The sequence below is a fragment of the Carcharhinus amblyrhynchos genome, chromosome 2 (assembly GCF_965287045.1).
Source record: "Carcharhinus amblyrhynchos chromosome 2, sCarAmb.v2.hapA, whole genome shotgun sequence".
NCBI lineage: Eukaryota > Metazoa > Chordata > Chondrichthyes > Carcharhiniformes > Carcharhinidae > Carcharhinus > Carcharhinus amblyrhynchos.
The window spans coordinates 151,175,485-151,199,456 of record NC_137325.1 but is presented as its reverse complement, the minus strand read 5'-3'; the positions used below and the strand labels follow the sequence as shown (position 1 = coordinate 151,199,456).

The 23,972-nt window shown below is 45.5% G+C and overlaps 1 protein-coding gene across 1 annotated transcript in view; it reads right to left on the bottom strand.

Annotated features, from left to right (window-relative positions):
• Nucleotides 1–23,972, bottom strand: part of LOC145359643 (microtubule-actin cross-linking factor 1, isoforms 6/7-like) — a 163,427-nt gene that overhangs the window by 43,983 nt on the left and 95,472 nt on the right. The window lies entirely within an intron of this gene.

Here is a 23,972-nt window from a genome sequence, read left to right as displayed (position 1 = left end):
CTTCTGATTGCCACTGAACATTCACAACAGTAGGAATATGAATGCCTAGTCAATTAAAATAATTAATTGGCCAACCTGTGGCAACTTCCTGCCTCTGCTGCCACTTTGCTGACATTGAGTGGGACTCTTGTCATGTGGGAGACCATTTGAACCACTGCCAGTCTCTCAGCAGGTTCCAGAGGTGAAGGGCAGGAGCCACCTTTAATCACGAAGGGTGGAAGTGTCAATTACACAGGGAGGGGTGGTGGCATAGGTTCAAGGTGAGGGGGGAAAGTTTAAGGGAGATGTGCGGGGAGGTTTTTCACGCAGAGAGTGGCGGGTGCCTGAAATGCACTGTCAGAGGATATGGTAGAAACAGTCACATTAGCAACATTGAAGAGACACCCTTAAAGGCAATGGCTTCCAGGTCATAAAATCAGAAAGAATGCCAGCACAGAGGAGGCTGTTCAGTCCATCATTCTGTGCTGGCTGACAAACAGCCATCCGGCCGAACCTTACTTTTCAGTTCCTGCCCTGTGATCTTGCAGTTTATGCCATTTCAAATATACGTACAAGTCTGCCACCTCATCAATGCAAGGAGTGAGTTCCAGAACATCAGCAACCTCTGGGTGAAAATATTCTCATTGAATCCCCCTCTAAACCCCTTTCCAAAAAGCAATGGCTCTTGGTTTTGAACCTCTTGACTAAGGGGTCATCATCCCCATCCACCTCAACCATTAGAATTTTATACACTTCAATTTAATCTTCTCTCAGCCTTCCCTATCTCCAAAATACCAGCTTAGCCGAACCAACCTTTCCTCAGAACTAAAATTCTCCAGTCCAGCAACATCATTAAGAATCATCTCTGTCCGGTCTCTCCAGTGCAATACATTCTTTGGGAGAAAAGGAACGAGTATTCCAGACACCAAGGGCAATGTTCTGGGGACTCGGGTTCGAATCTCATCACAGCAAGTGGTGGAATTTGAATTTTTTAAAAAATCTGGAATCATCAAATGCAATATCCTGATTCCCCTTCCTCCGATACCCCTTGATCCCTTTAGTTCCAAGAGCTATATCTAATTCCTTCTTGAAATCAAACGATTTAGCCTCAACTATCTTCTGTGACAGTGAATTCCACACATTCACCACCCTCTGGGAGAAGAAATTTTTGCTGATGACATGAAGATGAGTAGAAAAGCAAATTGCGCGGAAGGTGTGGAAAGTCTGCAGAGGGATCTGGATAGGCTGAGTGAGTGGACGAGGACCTGGCAGATGGAGTATAATGTTAGCAAGTGTGACGTTATCCACTTTGGCAGGAATAATAGTAGGAGGGATTATTATTTAAAAGGCGAAAAGCTGCAGCATGCTACGGTGCAGAAGGACCTGGGGGTTCTTGTGCATGAGTCGCAAAAACCCAGTCTGCAGGTGCAGCAGGTGATCAAGGAGGCGAATGGGATGCTGGTCTTTATAGCGAGGGGGATAGAATATAAAAGTAGGGAGGTCTTGCTGTAACTGTACAGGGTACTGGTGAGGCTGCAGCTGGAGTACTGTGTGCAGTTTTGGTCACCGCACTTGCGCAAGGATATATTGGCCTTGGGGGGAGTGCAGAGAAGGTTCACTAGGCTGATACCGGAGATGAGGGGGTTGGCCTATGAAGAGAGATTGAATAGACTGGGTCTATACTCGTTGGAGTTTAGAAGGCTGAGGGGGGATCTTATAGAGACATATAAGATAATGAAGGGGATAGATAGGGTAGAGGTAGAGAGATTCTTTCCGCTTAGAAAGGATAGCAGGACTAGAGGGCACAGCCTCAAAATAAGGGAGATGCAGTTTAGAACGGAGTTGAGGAGGAACTTTTTCACTCAAAGGGTGGTGAATCTCTGGAATTCTCTGCCCGTTGAAGTGGTGGAGGCTGCCTTGCTGAATATATTTAAGTCACGGGTAGATAGGTTTCAGATAGACAAGGGAATTAAGGGTTATGGGGAGAAAGCAGGAAAGTGGAACTGATCCACTTCAGATCAGCCATGATCTTATTGAATGGCAGCGCAGGCTCGAGGGACTAAACAGCCCACTCCTGCTCCTATTTCTTATGTTCTTATGTTCTTATTTCTCCTCACCTCTCCATTCTTTTCCCAAAGCTAGAGGGCATAGGTTTAAGGTGAGAGGGGAAAGATACAAAAGTGTCCAGAGGGGCAATTTTTTTCACACAGATCGTGGTGAGTGATAATGTAGATGATATAGGTTCTATGGCAAAAAAGATTGAATCCATTTGGGTGGAAATTAGAAATAGGAGAAAAAGTCACTGATAGGCATAATCTATAGGCCACCAAATAATAACACGTTGGTGGGACGAGAAATAAACAAGAAATAAATGCTGCGTGTAAAACTGGTACAGCAATTATCATGGGGGATTTTAATCTACATAGCAATTGGTCAAACCAAGTTGGTCAAGGCAGCCTTGAGGAGACGTTCATAGAACGTGTCTGCGATAGCTTCCTTGAACAGAATGTAATGGAACAAGGGAACAAGCTATCATAGATTTGGTCCTGTGTAATGAGACAGGAATAATTAATGATCTTACAGTTAGGGATCCTCTCGGAAGAAGCAATCGCAGTATGGTAGAATTTAAAATACAGATGGAGCGTGAGAAGGTAAAATCCAATATCAGTGTCTTGTGCTTAAACAAAGAAGACTATAAAGGGATGAGGGAGGAGGTGGCTAAGGTAGACTGGGAGCAAAAATTTTATGGTGGGACAACTGGGGAACAGCAGAGGACTTTCAAAGTGATCTTTCACAGTACTCAGCAAAAGTGATAAGGAAGGACTGTAGCAAAGAGACAATCAGCCATGGAGATCAAAGGGAATAGAGGAGGGTATCAAGTTGAAAGAAAATGCATACAAAATGACAAAGATTAGTGGGAACTGAGAGGATTAGAACATAGAATATAGAACATTACAGCACAGTACAGGCCCTTCGGCCCTCAATGTTGTGCCGAAATATGTCCAATCCCTAGATCAAGCTATCCCACTCCCTATCATTCTGGAGTGCTCCATGTGCTTATCCAATAACCACTTGAAAGTTCCTAAAGTGTCAAACTCCACCATCACAGCAGGCAGTGTATTCCACACCCCAACCACTCTCTGAGTACAGAATCTACCTTGGACATCCCTCTTATATCTCCCACCATGAATTTTATAGTTATGTCCCCTTGTAACAGCTACATCCACCCGAGGAAATAGTCTCTGCACGTCCACTCTATCAATCCCCCTCATCATCATGTAAACCTCTATTAAATCACCTCTCATCCTCCTCCGCTCTAAAGAGAAAAGCCCCAGCTTCCTCAACCTTTCCTCATAAGACCTACACTCCAAACCAGGCAGCATCCTGGTAAATCTCCTCTGCACCCTCTCCAATGCTTCCACATCCTGCTTACAGTGAGGTGACCAGAAATGCACACAATATTCCTAGTGTGGTGTCACCAAGGTCCTGTATAGTTGCAGTATAACCCTATGGCTCTTAAACTCAAATCCCCTGTTAATAAACACTAACACACTATAAGCCTTCTTCACGGCTCTATCCACTTGAGTGGCAACCTTCAGAGATCTGTGGATATGAACCCCAAGATCTCTCAGTTCCTCCACATTCCTCAGAACCCTGCCATTGACCCTGTAATCTGCATTCAAGTTTGTCCTTCCAAAATGAATCACCTCGCACTTATCATGGTTAAACTCCATCTGTCACTTTTCCGCCCAGCTCTGCATCCAATCAATGTCTCCTTGCAGCCTGCAAGAACCCTCCATCTCATCCACTACTCCACCAATCTTGATGTCATCAGCAAATTTACTAACCCACCCTTCAGCCCTCTCTTCCAAATCATTGATAAAAATCACAAATAGCAGAGGACCCAGCACTGATCCCTGTGGTACACTGCTGGTAACTAGCCTCCAGTCTGAAAATTTTCCTTCCACCTCCACCCTCTGTCTTCTATGAGACATGATGTGGATGTGCCGGCATTGGACTGGGGTAAACACAGTAAAAAGTCTGACAACACCAGGTTTTAGTCCAACTGATTTATTTGATAGTAAACGCACAAGCTTTCGAGGTTTTCACTCAAAGGGTGGTGAATCTCTGGAATTCTCTGCCCGTTGAAGTGGTGGAGGCTGCCTCGCTAAATATTTTTAAGACGCGAGTTGATGGGTTTTTGTTAAGAGAGGGGATTAAGGGTTATGAGGAGAGGGCGGGAAAGTGGAACTGAGCCACGACAGATCAGCCATGATCTTATTGAATGGCGGGGCAGGCTCGAAGGGCTGGATGGCCTACTCCTGCTCCTATTTCTTATGTTCTTATGTTCTTATGTTTCCCTCTTCGTCAGGTGAATGGAGAGTTCTGGCCTTGGACAGAGCATATAAAGCACAGACAGTTTAGAGATTACTGATTAGAATGCGAATCTTTACACCTAACCTGCTGTTCAAGTCCTAAAGTGGCTGACAATGTGTGTGGAAGGAGCGCTGATCACAGGTTAAAGAGATGTGTATTGTCTCCAGACAGCACAGTGAGTGAGGTTTTGCAAACCCAGGCAAGTCATGGGGGTTACAGATAGTGTGACATGAACCCAAGATCCCTGTTGAGACCGTCCTCATGTGTGCGGAACTTGGCTATCAGTCTCTGCTCAGCAACTCTGCGCTGCCGTGTGTCGTGAAGGCGGCCTAAGATGTTGGGGGAAAGTTTTTCACTCAGAGAGTGGTGAGTGAGTGGAATCGGCTGCCCTCGGTGGTGGTAGAGGCGAACTCGCTGGGGTCTTTTAAAAGACTTCTGGATGAGTATTTGGGATCTAATGGCATTGGGAGTTACAGATAGTTCTATGGCTTGGTAGGTATAGATATGATCGGCGCAACTTGTGGGCTGAAGGGCCTGTTTATGCTGTAGTGTTCGATGTTCTATGTTCTATGTTCTTCAAGAGCCTACCATGGGGAACCTTATCAAACACTTTACTAAAATCCATGTATACGGCATCAACTGCTTTATCTTCGTCCACACACTTAGTTACCTCCTCAAAGAATTCAATCAAATTTGTGAGGCAGGACTTACCCCTCATGAAACCATGCTGACTATCCTGGATTAAACTGCATCTTTCCAAATGGTCATAAATCCTATCACTCAGGACCCTTTCCATTAACTTACCGACCACCGATTTAAGACTAACTGGCCTATAATTACCAGGGTCATTCCTATTTCCTTTCTTGAAGAAAGGAACAACGTTTTCCACTCTCCAGTCCTCTGGCACTATTCTTGTGGACAGTGAGGACCCAAAGATCAAAGCTAAAGGCTTCGCAATCTCATCTCTTGCCTCCCAAAGTAGCCAAGAATGTATCCCATCTGGCCCAGGGGACTTATCCCCCCTCAGGTTTTTCAAAATTAACAATACATCTTCCCTCAGAAACCTTTCTTCTGCATGGAGGTCGGTCACTTTTTCTGCATGGAGGTCGGTCACTAGTGGAGTGCCCCAGGGACCTGTTCTGGGACCCTTGCCATTTGTCATTTTCATAAATAACCTGGATGAGGAAGTGGAGGGATGGGTTGGTAAGTTTGCCAATGACACGAAGATTGGTGGTGTTGTGGATAGTTTGGAGGGAAGTCAGAAGTCGTAGCGTGATATAGATAGGATGCAAGACTTTGCGGAGAAGTGGCAGATGGACTTCAACCCAGATAAATGTGTAATGGCCCATTTTGGCAAGTCAAGTGGGATGAAGGAGTATAATATCAAGCATAAGACTCTTAGCAGTGTAGAGGATCAGAAGGACCCTGGGATCCGAGTTCATAGGACTCTTAAATCGGCCTCGCAGGTAGAGGATGTGGCTAAGAAGGCGTATGGTGCACTGGCCTTCATTAATCAAGGGATTGAGTTTAGGAGCTGGGAGATAATGCTGCAGCTTTGTAAGACCCTAGTCAGACCCTACTTGGAGTACTGTGCTCACTTCTGGTTGCCTCATTACAGGAGGGATGTGGAAGCTATTGAAAGGGTGCAGAGGAGATTTACGAGGATGTTGCCTGGATTGGGTGGCATGCCTCTTGAGGATAGGTTGAGAGAGCTCAGTCTTTTCTCCTTGGAGAGATGAAGGATGAGAGGTGACCTGATAGAGGTTTATAAGATGTTGAGAGGTATTGATCGGGTGGATTCCCAAAGGCTTTATCCCAGAGCTGAGATGGCTGCCACAAGATGACACAGGTTTAAGGTGATGGGGAGTAGGTACAGAAGAGATGTCAGGAGTAAGTTTTTCACTCAGAGGATGGTGGGTGAGTGGAATCGACTGCTGTCGATCGTGGTGAGAGCGAACTCGTTAGGGTCTTTTAAGAGACTTCTGGATGAGTGCATGGGACTTAATAGGATTGAGGGTTATAGGTAAGCCTAGTAGATAGGGATATGATCGGTGAAACTTGTGGGCTGAAAGGCCTGTTTGAGCTGTAGTTTTTCTATGTTCCATGTTCTATCTACCTCCTCCATCCAATCAGTCTGTATCACACTCTCATCCTCAAAACATGGCCCCTCTCTTTGGTGAACACTGAAGAAAAGTATTCATTCAACGCCTCACCTATCTCTTCTGACTCCATGCACAAGTTCCTACTACTATCCTTTACTGTCTCTAACCTCATCCTGGTCATTCTTTTATTTGTCACATAAGAGTAAAAAGCCTTGGGATTTTCTTTTGTCCGACCCGCCAAGGAGTTCTCATGTCTCCTCCTAGTTCTCCTAAGCCCTTTCTTCAACTCATTTCTAGCTACCTTGTAACCCTGAAGCAACCCAACTGAACCTTGTTTGAGATATCTTTAAAGGTCAGCAGAAAGCCACGAAGAAAGCTATAAAGAAAAGTATAATGGATTATGAGAGTAGTGCAGTAGAAAGCTTTAGATTGGCTAGGAGGGAGTTGAAGAGGGAGTTAAGAAGGGCTAGAAGAGGGCATGAGAAGACTTTGGCTGATAGGATTAAGGAGAATCCTAAGGCGTTCTATAGGTATGTCAAGAACAGAAGGTTGGTTAGGGCAAGATTAGGGCCAGTTACAGACAGTAGGGGGAAGTTGTGTGTGGAACCGGAAGAGATTGGAGAGGCATTGAACCATTATTTCTCTTCGGTGTTCACGCAGGACGATATGAATGTAGCTGAGGAGGTCACTGGGGTGAAGGGGTGTAAAATAGAAAGTATTGTAGTTGATACAGAGGATGTGTTGGATATTCTAGATGGGTTGAAAATAGATAAGTCCCCTGGTCCGGACGGGATTTACCCTAGGATTCTATGGGAGGCAAGAGAGGTGATTGCAGAGCCACTGGCTCTGATCTTCAGGTCGTCGTTGGTCTCTGGTATAGTACCGGAAGATTGGAGGACAGCGAATGTTGTCCCATTGTTTAAGAAGGGGAGCAGAGACTTCCCTGGGAATTACAGACCAGTGAGTCTTACTTCTGTAGTGGGTAAGGTTTTAGAAAGAATTATTAGGGATAGGATTTATAGTTATTTGGAGAGTAATGAATTGATTAGAGATAGCATGGTTTTGTAGCGGGAAGGTCGTGCCTTACTAACCTTATTGAGTTCTTTGAGAAGGTGACCAAAGAGGTGGATAGGGGTAAGGCAGTAGATGTGGTATATATGGATTTTAGTAAGGCGTTTGATAAGGTTCACCATGGTATGCTTCTGCAGAAAATGCAGATGTATGGGATTGGTGGTAATTTAGGTACTTGGATCAGGAATTGGTTAGCAGATAGGAGACAGAGGGTGGTGGTTGATGGTAATTATTCATCATGGAGTTCAGTTACGAGTGGTGTGCCTCAGGGATCTGTTTTGGGGCCACTGCTGTTTGTAATCTTTATTAATGATCTGGATGAGGGTATAGTTGGGTGGATTAGTAAGTTTGCTGATGACACCAAAGTCGGAGGTGTGGTAGATTGTGAGGAAGGGTGTCGAAGTTTGCAGGGTGACTTGGATAGGTTGCAGAGCTGGGCCGCGAGGTGGCGGATGGAGTTTAATGCGGAGAAGTGTGAGGTAATCCATTTCGGTAGGAATAACAGATGTGTTGAGTATAGGGCTAACGGGAGGACTTTGAATAGAGTGGAGGAGCAGAGGGATCTAGGTGTATGTGTACATAGATCCCTGAAAGTTGGGAATCAAGTGGATAAGGTTGTTAAGAAGGCGTACGGTGTCTTGGCGTTTATTGGTAGGGGGATTGAATTTAGGAGTCGCAGCGTCATGTTGCAACTGTACACAACTCTGGTGCGGCCGCACTTGGAGTACTGTGTGCAGTTCTGGTCCCCACATTACAGGAAGGATGTGGAGGCTTTGGAGAGGGTGCAGAGGAGGTTTACCAGGATGTTGCCTGGTATGCAGGGGAGGTCCTATGAGGAGAGACTGAGGGATTTGGGGTTGTTTTCACTGGAAAGAAGGCGGCTAAGAGGGGATCTTATAGAAACATATAAGATGATTAGAGGTTTAGATAGGGTGGATGGTGATAGCCTGTTTCCTCGGATGGAGAAATCTAGCACGAGGGGGCATGGCTTTAAATTAAGGGGGGGTAGTTATAGGACGGATGTCAGGGGCAGGTTCTTTACCCAGAGGGTGGTGAGGGACTGGAATGCCCTGCCTGCTGCAGTTGTAAATGCGCCTAGTTTGGGGGCGTTTAAGAGATTGGTGGATAGGTTTATGGACGAAAAGGGATTGGTTTAGATTAGAGGGTCAATGTTTTTTTTTAAAAATAAGACTGGTCGGCGCAACATTGTGGGCCGAAGGGCCTGTTCCGCGCTGTAATGTTCTATGTTCTATGTTAAACTAGCTCAGAATATAGAAGCAAACTGCAAAAGTTTCTACAAATATATAAAATGAAAATGAGTGGCTAAAGTAAACACTGGTCCTTTAGAGGGTGAGAAGGGGAATGTAATAACTGGAAATGAGAAAATGGCTGAGGCACTGAACAGGTATTTTGTGTCGGTCTTCATAGTGGAAGACACAAATAACATGCCAAAAATTGATGAAGGAAGGTTATGACAGGTGAGGACCTAGAAACTATCATTATCACAAAAGAGGCAGTGTTGGGCAAATTAATGGGGCTAAAAGTAGACAAGTCTCCTGGTTTTGATGGAATGCATTCCAGGGTACTAAAACAGATGGCAGGAGAAATAGCAAATGTACTACTGGTAATTTACCAAAATTTGCTGGACTCTGGGATGGTTCCCGGAGATTGGAAAACAACAAATGTGATGCCACTGTTTAAAAAATGAGCTAGACAAAAGGGAGGTAACTATAGGCTAGTTAGTTTAATTTCTGTAGCAGGGAAAATGCTTGAATCTATCAAAAAGGAAGAAATAGTGAGACATCTGGATATAAATTGTCCCATTGGTAAGACGCAGTATGGGTTCATGAAGGGCAGGTCATGTTTGACTAATTTGGTAGAATTTTTTGAGAACATTACATGCGCAGTGAACAATGGGGAATCTGTGGATGTGGTGTATCTGGATTTCCAGAAGGCATTTGACAAGGTGCCACACCAAAGACTGCTGCGTAAGGTAAAGGTGCACAGTGTTATGGGTAATGTATTAGCACAGATAGAGGATTGATTAACTAACAGAAAGCAAAGGGTGGGGTAAATGGGTGTTTTTCTGGTTGGTGATCAGTGACTAGTGGTGTGCCTCGGGGATCAGTGTTGGACCACAATTGTTTGAGATTTACACAGATGATTTGGAATTGGGGACCAAGTGTCAAAATTCGCAGTTGACACTAAGATCGGTGGAAGAGCAAAGTGTACACAGGACACTGAAAGTCTGCGAAGGGATATACATAGTCTAAGTGTGTGGGTGAGGGTCTGGCAGATGGAGTGCAATGTTGGCAAATGTGAGGTCATCCCTTTTGATAAGAATAACAGCAAAATAGTTTAATTGGTAAAAAACTGCAGCATGCTGCTGTGCAGAGGGACCTGGGTATCCTTGTGCAGGAATCTCAAGGAGTTGGTTTGCAGATGCAGCAGGTAATTAAGAAGGCAAATGGAATTTTGTCCTTCATTGCTAGAGGGATGGAGTTTAAAAACAGCGAGGTTATGTTGCAGCTGTATAAGGTGCTGGTGAGGCCACACCTGGAGTACTGTGTACAGTTTTGGTCTCCTTACTTGAGAAAGGATATACTGGCACTGGAGGGGGTGCAGAGGAGATTCACTAGGTTGATTCCAGAGTTGAGAGGGTTGGCTTATGAGGAGAGACTGTGTAGACTGGGGTTATACTCATTGGAATTCAGAAGAATGAGGGGAAATCTTACAGAAACAAAAAAGATTGTGAAGGGAATGGATAAGATAGAAGCAGGGAAGTTGTTTCCACTGGTGGGTGAAACTAGAACTAGGGGGCATAGCCTCAAAATAAGGGGGAGCAGATTTAGGACTGAGTTGAGGAGGAACTTCTTCACACAAAGGGTTGTGAATCTGTGGAATTCCCTGCCCAGTTGAGGCTCCCTCAGTGAATGTTTTTAAGGCAAGGATAGATAAGTTTTTGAACAGTGAAGAAATTAAGGGTTATGGTGAGCAGGCAGGTAAGTGGAGCTGAGTCCACAAAAAGATCAACCATGATGTTATTGAATTGCAGGGCAGGCTCGAGGGGCCAGATGACCCACTCCGCTCCTAGTTCTTATGGTCTTATTATGAGTGCCTGGAAGTGGAGGCGGGTACAAATTCGTCTTTTAAAAAGCACTTAGAGAGTTACATGGGTACAATGGGTATCGAGGGATATGGGCCAAATGCGGGCAATTGGGATTTGCTGAGGGTTTTTTAAAAAAAAGGGCAGCATGGACACGTTGGGCCAAAGGGCCAGTTTCCATGCTGTAAACCTCTATATCTCTCTGAACCTATAACTCAATTGTAAAAGATTTACCCCCTATCCTCAAACTATGACCTCAAGTTCTGGGCTCCCCCATCATTGGGAACATTCTTTCTGAATCTACCTTGTCTAACTCTGTTAGAATTTTATAAGTTTCTATGAGATTCCCATTCACTCTTCTAAACTCCAGTGAATATAATCCTAACCGACTTAGTCTCTCCTCATGTGACAGACCTGCCATCCCAGGAATCAGCCTGATAAACAAAAAACAAAGAAAATTACAGTACAGGAACACACTTTTGGGTGCTCCAAGCCTGTACCAACCATACTCACTGTCTGAACTAAAACCCCGACCCTTCCAAGGGCCATATCCCTCCATTCCCATCTTTTTCATGTATTTGTCAAGACACCCCTTAAAAGTCACTACCATATACCAGAGGGAATCGAGCTGAGGTGACTGGGAGGAGGGTAGCTCGCAAATGGAGAAGGATTGTAGACAGTGTAAGAGGGAGGATAGACAGGTGATGGAGAAGGGCAGCACTCAGACCAAAGGTTTGAGATATGTCTATTTTAACGCCAGGACTGTGGTGGTGAACTTAAAGCATGCATCGATGCTTGGAAATGTGATGTGGTGGCCACTACAGAGACTTGGATGTCTCAGGGACAGGACTGGGAACTTCAGGTGCCGGGTTTCAGATGTTTCAGAAAGGACAGGGAGGGAAGCAACAGAGAGGGGGGGAGTGGCACTGTTTATCAGGGATAGTATCACGGCTGTAGAGAAGGTGGACGCTGTGGAGGGATTGTCTACGGAGTCTCTATGGGTGGAAGTTAGGAACAGGAAGGGATCGATAACTTTGCTGGGTGTTTTCTATAGGCCACCCAATAGTAACAGGGAAGTAGAGGAGCAGATAGGGAAACAGATCCTGGAGAGATGTAATAATAACAGAGTTGTCATGATGCGAGACTTTAATTTTACAAACATCGATTGGAATATCCCTAGGGTAAGGGGTTTGGATGTGGAGGAGTTTGTTAGGTGTGTTCAGGAGGGTTTCTTGACACAGTATGTGGATAAACCTACAGGAGGAGAGGCTGTACTCGATCAGGTACTGGCTAATGAACCTGGACAGGTGTCGGATCTCTCAGTGGGAGAGCATCTTGGGGATGACGATCATAATTCTATTTCCTTCACGATACAATTGTAAAGAGATAGGATCAGGCAGGCTAGGAAAGTGTTTATCTGGAGTAAGGAGAAATATGAAGCCATCAGGCAGGAAATTAGACAAATAAATTGGAAGGAGGTATTCTTGGGGAAAAGTACCGAAGGAAGGTGGTGGATTTTCAAGGAATGTTTGTCTGGAGCTCTGCACGATAATGTTCCGATGAGACAGGGAGGTTTTGGTAGGTTACGGGAACCATGGTGCACGAAGGTTGCAATGAAACTAGTCAAAAAGAAAAGAAAGGCATACAGAAGGTTCAGAGAGCTAGGCGATGTTAAGGATCGAGAGTATACGGGTTGGAGGAAGGAACTTAAAAAGGAAATTAGGAGAGCCAGAAGGGGTCATGAGAAGGCCTTGGTGGGTAAGATTAAGGAGAACCCCAAGGCCTTCTACAAATATGTGAAGAGTAAAAGGATGAGATGTGAAGGAATAGGGCCTATAAAATGTGAAGCGGGAAAAGTTTGTGCGGAACAGGTAGAAATGGCAGAGGTGCTGAATAAATATTTTACCTCGGTATTCACGGTGAAAAATAGATCACAGAACATTACAGCACAGTACAAGCCCACCGGCCCTCAATGTTGCGCCGACCAGTGGAACCAATCTAATGACCCTCTAACCTAAATTATTCCAATGTTATCCATATTCCTATCCACTGACCATTTGAATGCCCTTAAAGTTGGCGAGTCCACAACTGCTGCAGTCAGGGCATTCCACACCCTTACTACCTTCTGAGTAAAGAACCTTCCTCTGACATCCGTCCTATAATTACCACCCCTTAATTTAAATCTATGTGCCCTCGTGTTAGCCATCACCATCTGAGGAAAAAGGCTCTCACTCTCCACCCTATCTAATCCGCAGATCATCCTGTATGCCTCAATTAGGTCACCTCGTAACCTTCTTCTTTCTAACGAAGATAACCTCAAGTCCCTCAGCCTTTCCTCATAAGACCTTCCCACCATACCAGGCAACATCCTGGTAAACCTCCTCTGCACCCTTTCCAATGCCTCCACATCCTTCTTATAATGAGGCGACGAGAACTGGACGCAATACTCCAAGTGCGGCCGTACCAGAGTTTTGTACAGTTGTAACATGACCCCACGGCTCCGGAATTCAATCCCTCTACCAATAAAAGCTAATACACCGTACGCCTTCTTAACAACCTTATCAACCTGGATGCCAACTTTCAGGGATCTATGCACATGGACACCAAGATCTCTCTGCTCATCGACACTACCAAGAGCCCTTCCATTAGCCCTATATTCTGTACTCCTGTTACTCTTACCAAAGTGAACCACCTCACACTTTTCCACATTAAACTCCATTTGCCACCTCTCAGCCCAGCTCTGCAGCTTATCTATGTCCCTCTGCAAACTGTAACATCCATCCTCACTGCCTACAACTCCTCCAACTTTGGTGTTGTCAGCAAATTTACTAACCCATCCATTTACACCCTCATCTAGGTAATTTATAAAAATGACAAACAGCAGTGGCCCCAAAACAGATCCCTGAGGTACACCACTTGTAACTGAACTCCAGGTTGAATATTTCCCAACAACCACCACCCTCTGTCTTCTATCAGCTAGCCAATTCCTGATCTAAACTGCGACATCACCCTCAATCCCATGCATCTGCATTTTCTGCAGTAGCCTACCATAGGGAACCTTATCAAACGCTTTGCTAAAATCCATATACACCACGTCAACTGCCTTACCCTTATCCACCTCTTTGGTCACCTTTTCAAAAAACTCGATAGGGTTTGTGAGGCACGACCTACCCTTCACAAAACCATGTTGACTATCCCTAATCAATTTATTTCCCTCTGGATGATTATAAATCCTATCCCTTATAATTCTTTCCAAAACTTTGCCCACAACAGAAGTAAGGCTCACTGGTCTATAATTCCCAGGATGGTCTCTACTCTCCTTCTTGAACAAGGGGACAACATTTGCTATCCTCCAGTCTTCTGGCACTATACCTGAAGCCAATGTGGAATACAATATTGGCAAGTGTAAGGTTATCCACTTTGGCAGGAATAATAGTAAGAAGGACTACTACTTAAAGGGCGAAAAGCTGCAGCATGCTACGGTGCAGAGGGACCTCGGGGTCCTTGTGCATGAGTCGCAAAAACCCAGCCTACAGGTGCAGCAGGTGGTCAGGAAGGCAAATGGGATGCTGGCCTTCATAGCGAGGGGGATTGAATATAAAAGTAGGGAGGTCTTGCTGCAACTGTACAGGGCACTGGTGAGGCCACAGCTGGAGTACTGTGTGCAGTTTTGGTCGCCGCACTTGCACAAGGATATTTTGGTCTTGGAGGGAGTGCAGAGGAGGTTCACTAGGCTGATACCGGAGTTGAGGCGGTTGAACTATGAAGAGAGGCTGAATAGACTGGGTCTGTACTCGTTAGAGTTTAGAAGGATGAGGGGGGATCTTATTGAGACATATAAGATGATGGAAGGGATGGATAGGGTAGAGGTGGAGAGGTTCTTCCCGCTCAGAAAGGACAGCAGGACTAGAGGGCACAGCCTCAAGATAAAGGGGGTGGCAGTTTAGAACAGAGTTGAGGAGGAACTTCTTCACTCAAAGGGTGGTGAATCTCTGGAATTCTCTGCCCGTTGAAGTGGTGGAGGCTACCTTGCTAAATATATTTAAGATGCGAGTAGATAGGTTTTTGGTAGGCAAGGGAATTAAGGGTTATGGGGAGAAAGCGGGAAAGTGGAACTGAGCCACTTCAGATCAGCCATGATCTTATTGAATGGCGGGGCAGGCTCAAAGGGCTAGATGGCCTACTCCTGCTCCTATTTCTTACGTTCTTATGTTTTATGCTCAATGACAACATGAAGATCAAAGCCAAAGGCTCTGCAATCTCCTCTCTAGCCTCCCAGAGAATCCGAGGGTAAGTCCCATCCGGCCCAGGGGACTTATCTATTTTCATACTCTCAACAATTGCAAACACCTCCTCCTTATGTACCTCAATCCCGTCTCGTCTTAAAGCCTGTATCTCAGTATTCTCCTCGACTACATTGACTTTGACTACATTGACTACGTTGACCTGGGTGGTTATTCTGAAGGCTTTCGGCGGACTGGAAAGGTTGAGGATGTGGACATTAAGAAAGAGGATGTGTAGGAAATTTTGAATAGCATCAAGATAAATAAGTCACCAGGACCGGATGGGATGTGGAAGCTATTGAGAGGGTGCAGAGGAGATTTACAAGGATGTTGCCTGGATTGGGAGGCATGCCTTATGAAGATAGATTAAGGGAGCTAGGTCTCTTCTCCCTGGAGAGACAAAGGTTGAGAGGCGACCTGATAGAGGTTTATAAAATGTTGAGAGGAATAGATAGGGTGGATTCTCGGAGGCTATTTCCCAGGGCTGAAATGGTCGCTACGAGAGGACACAGGTTTAAGGTGCTGGGGAGTAGGTACAGAGGAGCTGTCAGGGGTAAGTTTTTCACTCAGAGGGTGGTGAGCGAGTGGAATCGGCTGCCATCAGTGGTGATAGAGGTGAACTCACTGGGGTCTTTTAAAAGGCTTCTGGATGAGTATCTGGGATTTAATGGTATTGGGAGTTACAGATAGTTCTATGGCTTGGTAGGTATGAATGTGATCGGCGCAACCTGTGGGCCGAAGGGCCTGTTTGTGCTGTAGTGTTCTATGTTCTATGTACCCCAGATTACTGTGGGAGGTGAGGGAAGAGATTGCAGAGCCTCTGGCGATGATCTTTGCATCATCAATGGAGATGGGACAGCTTCCAGAGGATTGGAGGATTGCGGATGTGATTCCTATATTCAAGGAAGGGAACTGGGATAGCCCGGGAAATTACCGACCGGTGAGTCTAACCTCAGTGGTTGGTAAGTTGATGGAGAGGATCCTGAGAGACAGGATTTATGAACATTTACAGAAGTTTAGTATGATCAAAAGTCGTCGGCACAGCTTTGTCAAGGGCAGGTTGTGCCTTACGAGCCTGGTTGAGTTCTTTGAAAATGTGACTGAACACATTGAGGAAGGAACAGTGGTGGATGTGGTTTATGTGGACTTCAGCAAGGCATTCAATAAGGTCGCCCATGCAAGACTTCTTGAGAAAGTGAGAGGGCATGGGATCCAAGGGGCTGTTGTCTTGTGGATCCAGAACTGGCTTGCCTGCAGAAGGCAGAGAGTGGTTGTGAATGGGTCTTTTTCGGCATGGAGGTCAGTCACCAGTGGAGTACCCAGGGATCTGTTCTGGGGCCCTTGCTGTTGGTAATTTTCATAAATGACCTGATAAGGAAGTGGAGGGATGGGTTAGTAAGTTTGCTGACGACACGAAGGTTGGTGGTGCTGTGGATAGTCTGGAGGGATGTCAGAAGTTGCAGCGTGACTGGCAATTATATTATCAGGGAATTATAGGCCGGTTAGTTTAACGTCTGTTGTAGGTAAAATGCTTGAATCTGTAATCAAGGAGAAAATAGTGAGGCATCTTGAGGAGAATTGTTTGATAGAGCAGACGCAGCACGGTTTCGTTAAGGGGAAGTCGTGTCTGACGAATTTATTGGAATTCTATGAGGATGTGTCTAGGGCGGTGGATAGAGGGGAACTGGTGGATGTGGTGTTTCTTGACTTTCAGAAGGCGTTTGATAAGGTGCCGCACAAGAGGTTGTTACAGAAGGTTAGGGGGCATGGAGTTGGGGGTAGGGTGTTAGCGTGGATAGAGGATTGGCTGTCAAATAGGAGGCAGAGAGTGGGGGTCAATGGGTGTTATTCGGATTGGCAGTTGGTGACTAGTGGAGTGCCCCAGGGATTGGTGCTGGGGCCTCAGCTATTTACCATTTATATAGATGATCTGGAGGAGGGAACTGAGTGTATGGTGTCGAAATTTGCTGATGACACCAAGATTGGTGGAACGGCAAATTGTGCGGAGGGTGTGGAAAGTCTGCAGAGGGATCTAGTTAGGTTGGGCAAATGGGCCAGGAACTGGCAAATGGAATTTAATGTTGGCAAGTGTGAAGTTGTCCACTTTGGTAGGAATAATGGTAGGAAGGACTATTACTTACATGGCGAAAAACTGCAGCATGCTACGGTGCAGAGGGACCTCAGGGTCCTTGTGCATGTGTCGCAAAAACCCAGCCTGCAGGTGCAGCAGGTGGTCAGGAAGGCGAATGGGATGCTGGCCTTCATAGCGAGGGGGATTGAATATAAAAGTAGGGAGATCTTGCTGCAACTGTACAGGGCGCTGGTGAGGCCACAGCTGGAGTACTGTGTGCAGTTTTGGTCGCCGCACTTACGCAAGGATATTTTGGCCTTGGAGGGAGTGCAGAGGAGGTTCACTAGGCTGATACTGGAGTTGAGGGGGTTGAATTATGAGGAGAGGCCGAATAAACTAGGCTTGTACTCGTTGGAGTTTAGAAAAATGAGGGGAGATCTCATTGAGACATATAAGATGATGAATGGGATGGATAGGATAGAGGTGGAGAGACTCTTCCCGCTCAGAAAGGACAGTAGGACGAGAGGGCACAGCCTCAAGGTAAGGGGGGGGCAGTTTAGAACGAAGTTGAGGAGGAACTTCTTCACTCAAAGGGTGGTGAATCTCTGGAATTCTCTGCCCGTTGAAGTGGTGGAGGCTGCCTCGCTAAATATATTTAAGACGCGGATAGATAGGTTTTTGATAGGCAAGGGGATTAAGGGTTATGGGGAAAAGGCGGGAAAGTGGAACTGAGCCACGACAGATCAGCCATGATCATATGGAATGGCGGGGCAGGCTCGAAGGGCTAGATGGCCTATTCCTGCTCCTATTTCTTATGTTCTTATGTGACATAGATAGGATGCAAGGCTGGGTGGAGAAGTGGCAGATGGACTTCAACCCAGATAAATGTGTAATGGTCCATTTTGGCAGGTCAAATGGGATGAAGGAGTATAATATCAACGGTAAGACTGTTAGCAGTGTAGAGGATCAGAAGGACCTTGGGGTTCGGGTGCATAGGACTCTTAAATTGGCCTCACAGGTGGAGGATGTGTTCAAGAAGGCGTATGGTGTACTGGCCTTCATTAATCGAGCGATTGAGTTTAGGAGTCGGGAGATAATGCTGCAGCTGTATAAGACCCTTGTCAGACCCCACTTGGAGTACTGTGCACAGTTCTGGTCGCCTTATTACAAGAAAGATGTGGAAGCTATTGAAAGGGTGCAGAGGAGATTTACAAGGATGTTACCTGGATTGGGTGGCATGCCTTATGAGGATAGGTTGAGGGAGCTAGGCCTTTTCTCCCTGGAGAGACGAAGGATGAGAGGTGACCTGATAGAGGTTTATAAGATGTTGAGAGGTATAGATCGGGTGGATTCTCAGAGGCTTTTTCCCAGGGCTGAAATGGTTGCTACAAGAGGACACAGGTTTAAGGTACTGGGGAGTAGGTACAGAGGAGATGTGAGGGGTAAGTTTTTCACTCAGAGGGTGGTGGGCGAGTGGAATCAGCTGCCGTCGGTGGTGGTGGAGGCAATTCGATCGGGTCTTTTAAGAGAATTCTGGATGAGTACATGGGATTTAATGGGATTGGGAGTTACAGATAGTTCTATGGCCTGGTAGGTATGGATATGATCGGCACAACTTGTGGGCCAAAGGGCCTGTTTGTGCTGTAGTGTTCTATGTTCTATGTTCCATGTATGTGGTATATAGCATCGGTTGAAAGTCCTGTGTGGTGAAGAGGTCATGTTCGAACCTGTGCATGAAGATGTTGGCGTACTGAGGTGTGAATTTGGTCCCCATTGCTGTTCCGTATGTCTGGATGAAAAACTGGTTGTTTAAGGTGAAGACATTGTGGTTCAGGATGAAGCGGATGAGTTGTAAAATTGCATCTGGAGACTGGCAGTTGTCGGCGTTGAGCACTGAGGCAGTTGCAACAATACCATCGTCATGGGGTATTCTGGTGTAGAGTGCTGAGACTTCCATTGTGATGAGGAGTGCTCCTGGTTCAACTGCTCCATGTGTGCTGAGTTTCTGTAGGAACTCCATAGTGTCGCAACAAAAGTTGGAGGTTCTTCGTACAATGAGCTTCAGGATGCCCTCAACATAGCCGGAGAGGTTCTTGCACAGCATCTCGTTGCCCGATACGATGGGACGGCCGTGTGCGTTGGCCTTGTGCACCTTCAGGAGGCAGTAGAGATCTCCAACGCGGGCAGTACATGGGATGAGAGCATGGAGGGTGCTCTGATGGTCCGGATCGAAGGTCTTGATCAGTCTGTTGAATTGACGGGTGTGTTCTTTGGTCAGATCTGCAGATAACTGTCTGTACTGTTCCTCGTTGTTCAGTTGTCAGTACACTTCTTTGCAATAATCCATTCTGTTCGGTATTACGATGGCCCCTCTTTTGTCTGCTGGTTTGATGACAATGTTGCGGTTGGTCTTGAGAGCGTGAATGGTGCTGTGTTGTGCTTAGGTGATGTTCGGGGCTGTTTTGTGAGTGTGGCTGATGAATCTGGTGTTGACGCACCTCCTGATGGCTTGGGCATACATATCAAGTCGAGGGCAACGGCCTTCCGGAGGAGTCCAATTCGAATCTTTCCTCTTCGGTTGCTGCACTGCGGATCTCTCCGTCGGCTGTTCCGGTTCATTGGCGGTCTCATTGTGTTCGCTGTTGGCCTCTTGGGGTTTGTGGAAGAACTCCCACAGCCTCATTCACCTGATGAATTCCTCTGTGTCTGCTGCGAGACTGATGGGGTCTATTTTGGTGGTGGGGCAGAAATTGAGCCCTTGGCTAAGAACTTTGACTTCATCTGGCTGAAGTGTGTCGTCCAACAAATTGACAATGCACTTCCCTCTAGTGGTACTGTTTTCTACTGTGGTACCAGGGGAGGCTTGGTTGCTGCTAGTGGTGATGCCGAGTTTCTCAAGTTTCTTGTACTTGGTGTGCGTGCAGATGGCGTAATTCCTTTGTCTCATCTGCCTGGCAGAGTTGCGCAGCTGGTCTGTGTCCTGAGCGCCAGCTGAGAATATGGATTCTATCTTGGTCTCCAGGATGCGGCGTTTGCTGTAGAGCTGATGTATGAGGCGGTTGAGGAGTGTGAGAGAGGTGCGACGGCAAAGTCTCTCAGCATGGTTTGTGTTATAGGTTGATCTGAGTGGGTTCGTGATCTGTAGATCTTTCAGTATCTTGTCTGCTTTCTTGCATCTTTGTAGAAACTTGAAGTCTGTGTCGATATGTGCAAACTTCTTGGGGATCCTCTCCACTTGGAGCCGGCAGTTTGCGGTGTTGATGGTAGTCATGCTGTGGAAATGCCGACATTGGACTGGGGTAAACACAGTAAGAGGTCTCACAATACCAAGTTAAAGTCTAACAGGTTTATTTGGTAGCAACAGCCACTAACTTTTGGAGCGCTGCTCCTTTATCAGGTAAGTCCCAAGGCATGGTACACTGGGGAGATCATGCAGACGCTACAACGGATGAATGAACACTGCTCAACAATCACCAGGCAAAAGTGTTCTCTTTCTGTTGGCGAACACTTCAGCAGTCACTGGCATTCAGCCTCTGATCTTCGGGTAAGCGTTCTGCAAGGTGGCCTTCACGACACACGACAATGCAGAGTCACTTAGCAGAGACTGATAGCCAAGTTCCGCATACATGGGGACAGCCTCAACCAGGATCTTGGGTTCATGTCACACTATCTGTCACCCCACGACTTGCCTGGGCTTGCAAAATCTCACTAACTGTCCTGTCTGGAGACAATACACATCTCTTTAACCTGTGCTTAACCCTCTCTCCACTCACATTGTCTGTACCTTTAAGAATTGATTTCCTGTGAAGACTTGCATTCCAACCATTATTTTGTAAATTGAGTTTGTGTCTTTATATGCCCTGTTTGTGAACAGAACTCCCGCTTACCTGATGAATGAGCAGCACTCCAAAAGCTCGTGCCTTTTGCTTCCAAATAAACCTGTTGGACTTCTTACTGTGTTTACCCCACTCCAACACCAGCATCTCCACATCATATTCTCCTTAACCAGTAGTGCAACTCCCCACCCCTTTTACATCTCTCTCTATCCCACCTGAAACATCTGTATCTTGGAATTTTAAGCTACCAGTCCTGTCCTTTCTTTAACCAAGTCGCTGTAATGGCAACAACATCGTAGTTCCAAGTACTAATCCCAGCTCTACGTTCATCTGCTTTACCTGTTACACTTCTCACACTGAAACAAATGCACTTCAGTCCACCAGACCCTCTTTGATTAGCAACCTCACCCTGCCTGTTGTTTCTCTGAGTCTTACTGGACCTACTCTCTGGTTCCCCTTCAGTTAATTCACCTTTTCTTTCGTTCCTTTGGTAAATCTCTTCTGCACCCTTTCCAATGCACCAACACCCTTCTGGTAGTGTGGTGACCAGAATTGTACACAATACTCCAAATGCAGACTAACCAAAGTCTTATACAGCTGCAACATGATTTTCCAATCCCTTTATTCAACGCCCCGATTAATGAAGGCCAGCATGCTATACACCTTCTTAACCACCTTGTCCATCTGAGTTGCCACCTTCAGGGAACTGTGGATCTGCATGCCAAGATCCCTCTGTATGCTAATATTTCTAAGGGCTCTACCATTTACTGAATACTTCCCTTCTGCAGTCAACCTTACAAATTGCATCACTTCACATTTGTCCTGGTTAAATTCCATCTGCTTTCTTTCAACTCAGGTGTCCAGCTGATTTATATCCTGCTGTATCCTCTGACAATCCTCCTCACTATCCACTACTATCCCAATTTTTATATCATCTGCAAATTTACTAATCAGACCATCTACATTTCTCTCCAAATCATTTATATATATTACAAACAACAGAGGCCCCAACACCACTTGTCACAGAACTTCTGTTAGAGAAGAATCCTTCCATTGCTACTCTCTGCTCTTTATGCCCTCTCCATCTTACCGGCTCACCTCGGATCCCATATGGCTTCACCTTCTGCATCAGCCAGTCATTAGGAACCTTATCAAAGGCTTTACTAAAGTCCATGTATACAAAATCCACTGGCCTGCCTGGTCAATTTTTCTTGTCACTTCCTCAAAGAACTCAATCAAGTTTGTGAGACTCGACCTCCACTTCACAAAACCATACTGCCTATCGCTAATAAGCCTGTTCTCTTCCAGATCTGAATACACCCAGTCTCTAACAATCTTCAGTAATTTCCCCATCACTGATGTAAGGTTCACAGGTCTGTAATTTCCCAGATTTTCTCTTCTGCCCTTCTTAAACAGAGATCAATGTTAGCTACTCTCCAATCCTCTGGTACCTCGCCCATGGCTGAAGAGGATACAAAGAATTTGGACAAGGCCTCAGTAATTTCTTCCCTTGCCTCTCTCAGTATTCTGGGATAGACCCTATCTGGCTCCTACCTGTCCATCTTAATGTTTTTGAAAACCTCCAATACCTCATCTCTTTTTTCACTCCAACATGTCCTAGAATATCAACATCCTCCTTTCCACACTCGCTATCCATCACATCCTTCTCCTTTGTGAATACTGATGCAAAGTACTCATGAAGGACCTCACCCACATCATCTGGCTCCACACACAAATTCCCGTCACTGTCCTTGAGTGGACCTACCCTTTCCTTAGCTACTGACAATCGATAATGGCTTCATGAAATCTACTGATGACCATAAAACCATTGTCGATTGGCGGAAAAACCCATCTGGTTCACTAATGTTCTTTAGGGAAGGAAATTTGCTGTCCTTATCGAGTCTGTTAGAAGGGATTTATTCGGTTTGTTCGTAGTTTAGTTAATTTGCTCACTGTTAGATAAATAAATTGTTATGTGTTGAATTTAGAGGAAGTGTCAGGAATTTATTTTTTATTAAACTGCGAGAAGTTGCTGGAGAGCAGGTCACACCACTTCACACACACGTTTTATAGATTATCGGGTGAGGTACTCCTTGTTGAGTGTTTCGGACTTAGTTCTCTGCTTTGTAACAATATACATAAAAAACCATGGGATTCTCCTTAATCCTGCCTGCCAAGGACATTTCGTGGTCCTTTTTGCCCTCCTAAGTCCCTGTTTAAGCTCTTTCCTGCTATCCTTGTATTCCTCAAGAGCCTTACCTGTTTTCAATTTCCTGAAATTTATGTACGCCTCCTTTTTAGCCTAGCTCACAATCTCTGTTGTCATCCAGGGTTCCCGAATCTTGCCATCTTTATCATTCATTTTTACAGGGACGTACCTATTCTGAATTGTTGACAACTGTCTTTTAAAAGACGTGTCGGATCGCTGCCCCTAGTCTACTTTCCCATGCTGCTTCCAATCATCATGGAAGCAGATACGATGGTAACTTTTAAGCGGCATCTTGGCAGGCCAAAGGGCCTGTTCCTGTGCTGTAAACAACATCCACTGCTTTTTCCTCAATCATCTTTGTGACTTCCTCAAAAAACTCAATCAAGTTTGTGAGATATGACCTCTCCTTCACATAATCATGCTGCCTACTGCTAATAACTCCATATATTTCCAAATGTGAGTAAATTCTGTCCCTAAGAGTCCTCTCCAATAATTTCCCTACCACTGACATAAGACTCACTGACCTGTAATTACCTGGATTATCCTTGCTATACTTCTTAAACAAGGGAACAACATTGGCTATTCTCCAGTCTTATGGGAACTCCCCTGTGATTAAAGAGAACACAATGATTTATACAAGGCTTTCTTTTCCTTCTCATTGTACCCTGAATATCTCTGCTCATGCATCGTTTTCTGGGCTTGTTACCCCAACATATTGAGCTTAAAGGTTCTCGTGTACATATTTCAAGGATTCCACTCCATGCAAGCCCTTATCACTGTATACATCCCAGTTAACGTTGGGAAAGTTGAAATCACCTAATAACCCTATTGTTATTGTTTTCACTCACCTCCACAAACTGAGCACACATTTGCTCCTCAATCTTCCTCTGACTATCGAGGGGTCGATAAGAAACATCTAACGATGTAGCTTTTCTATT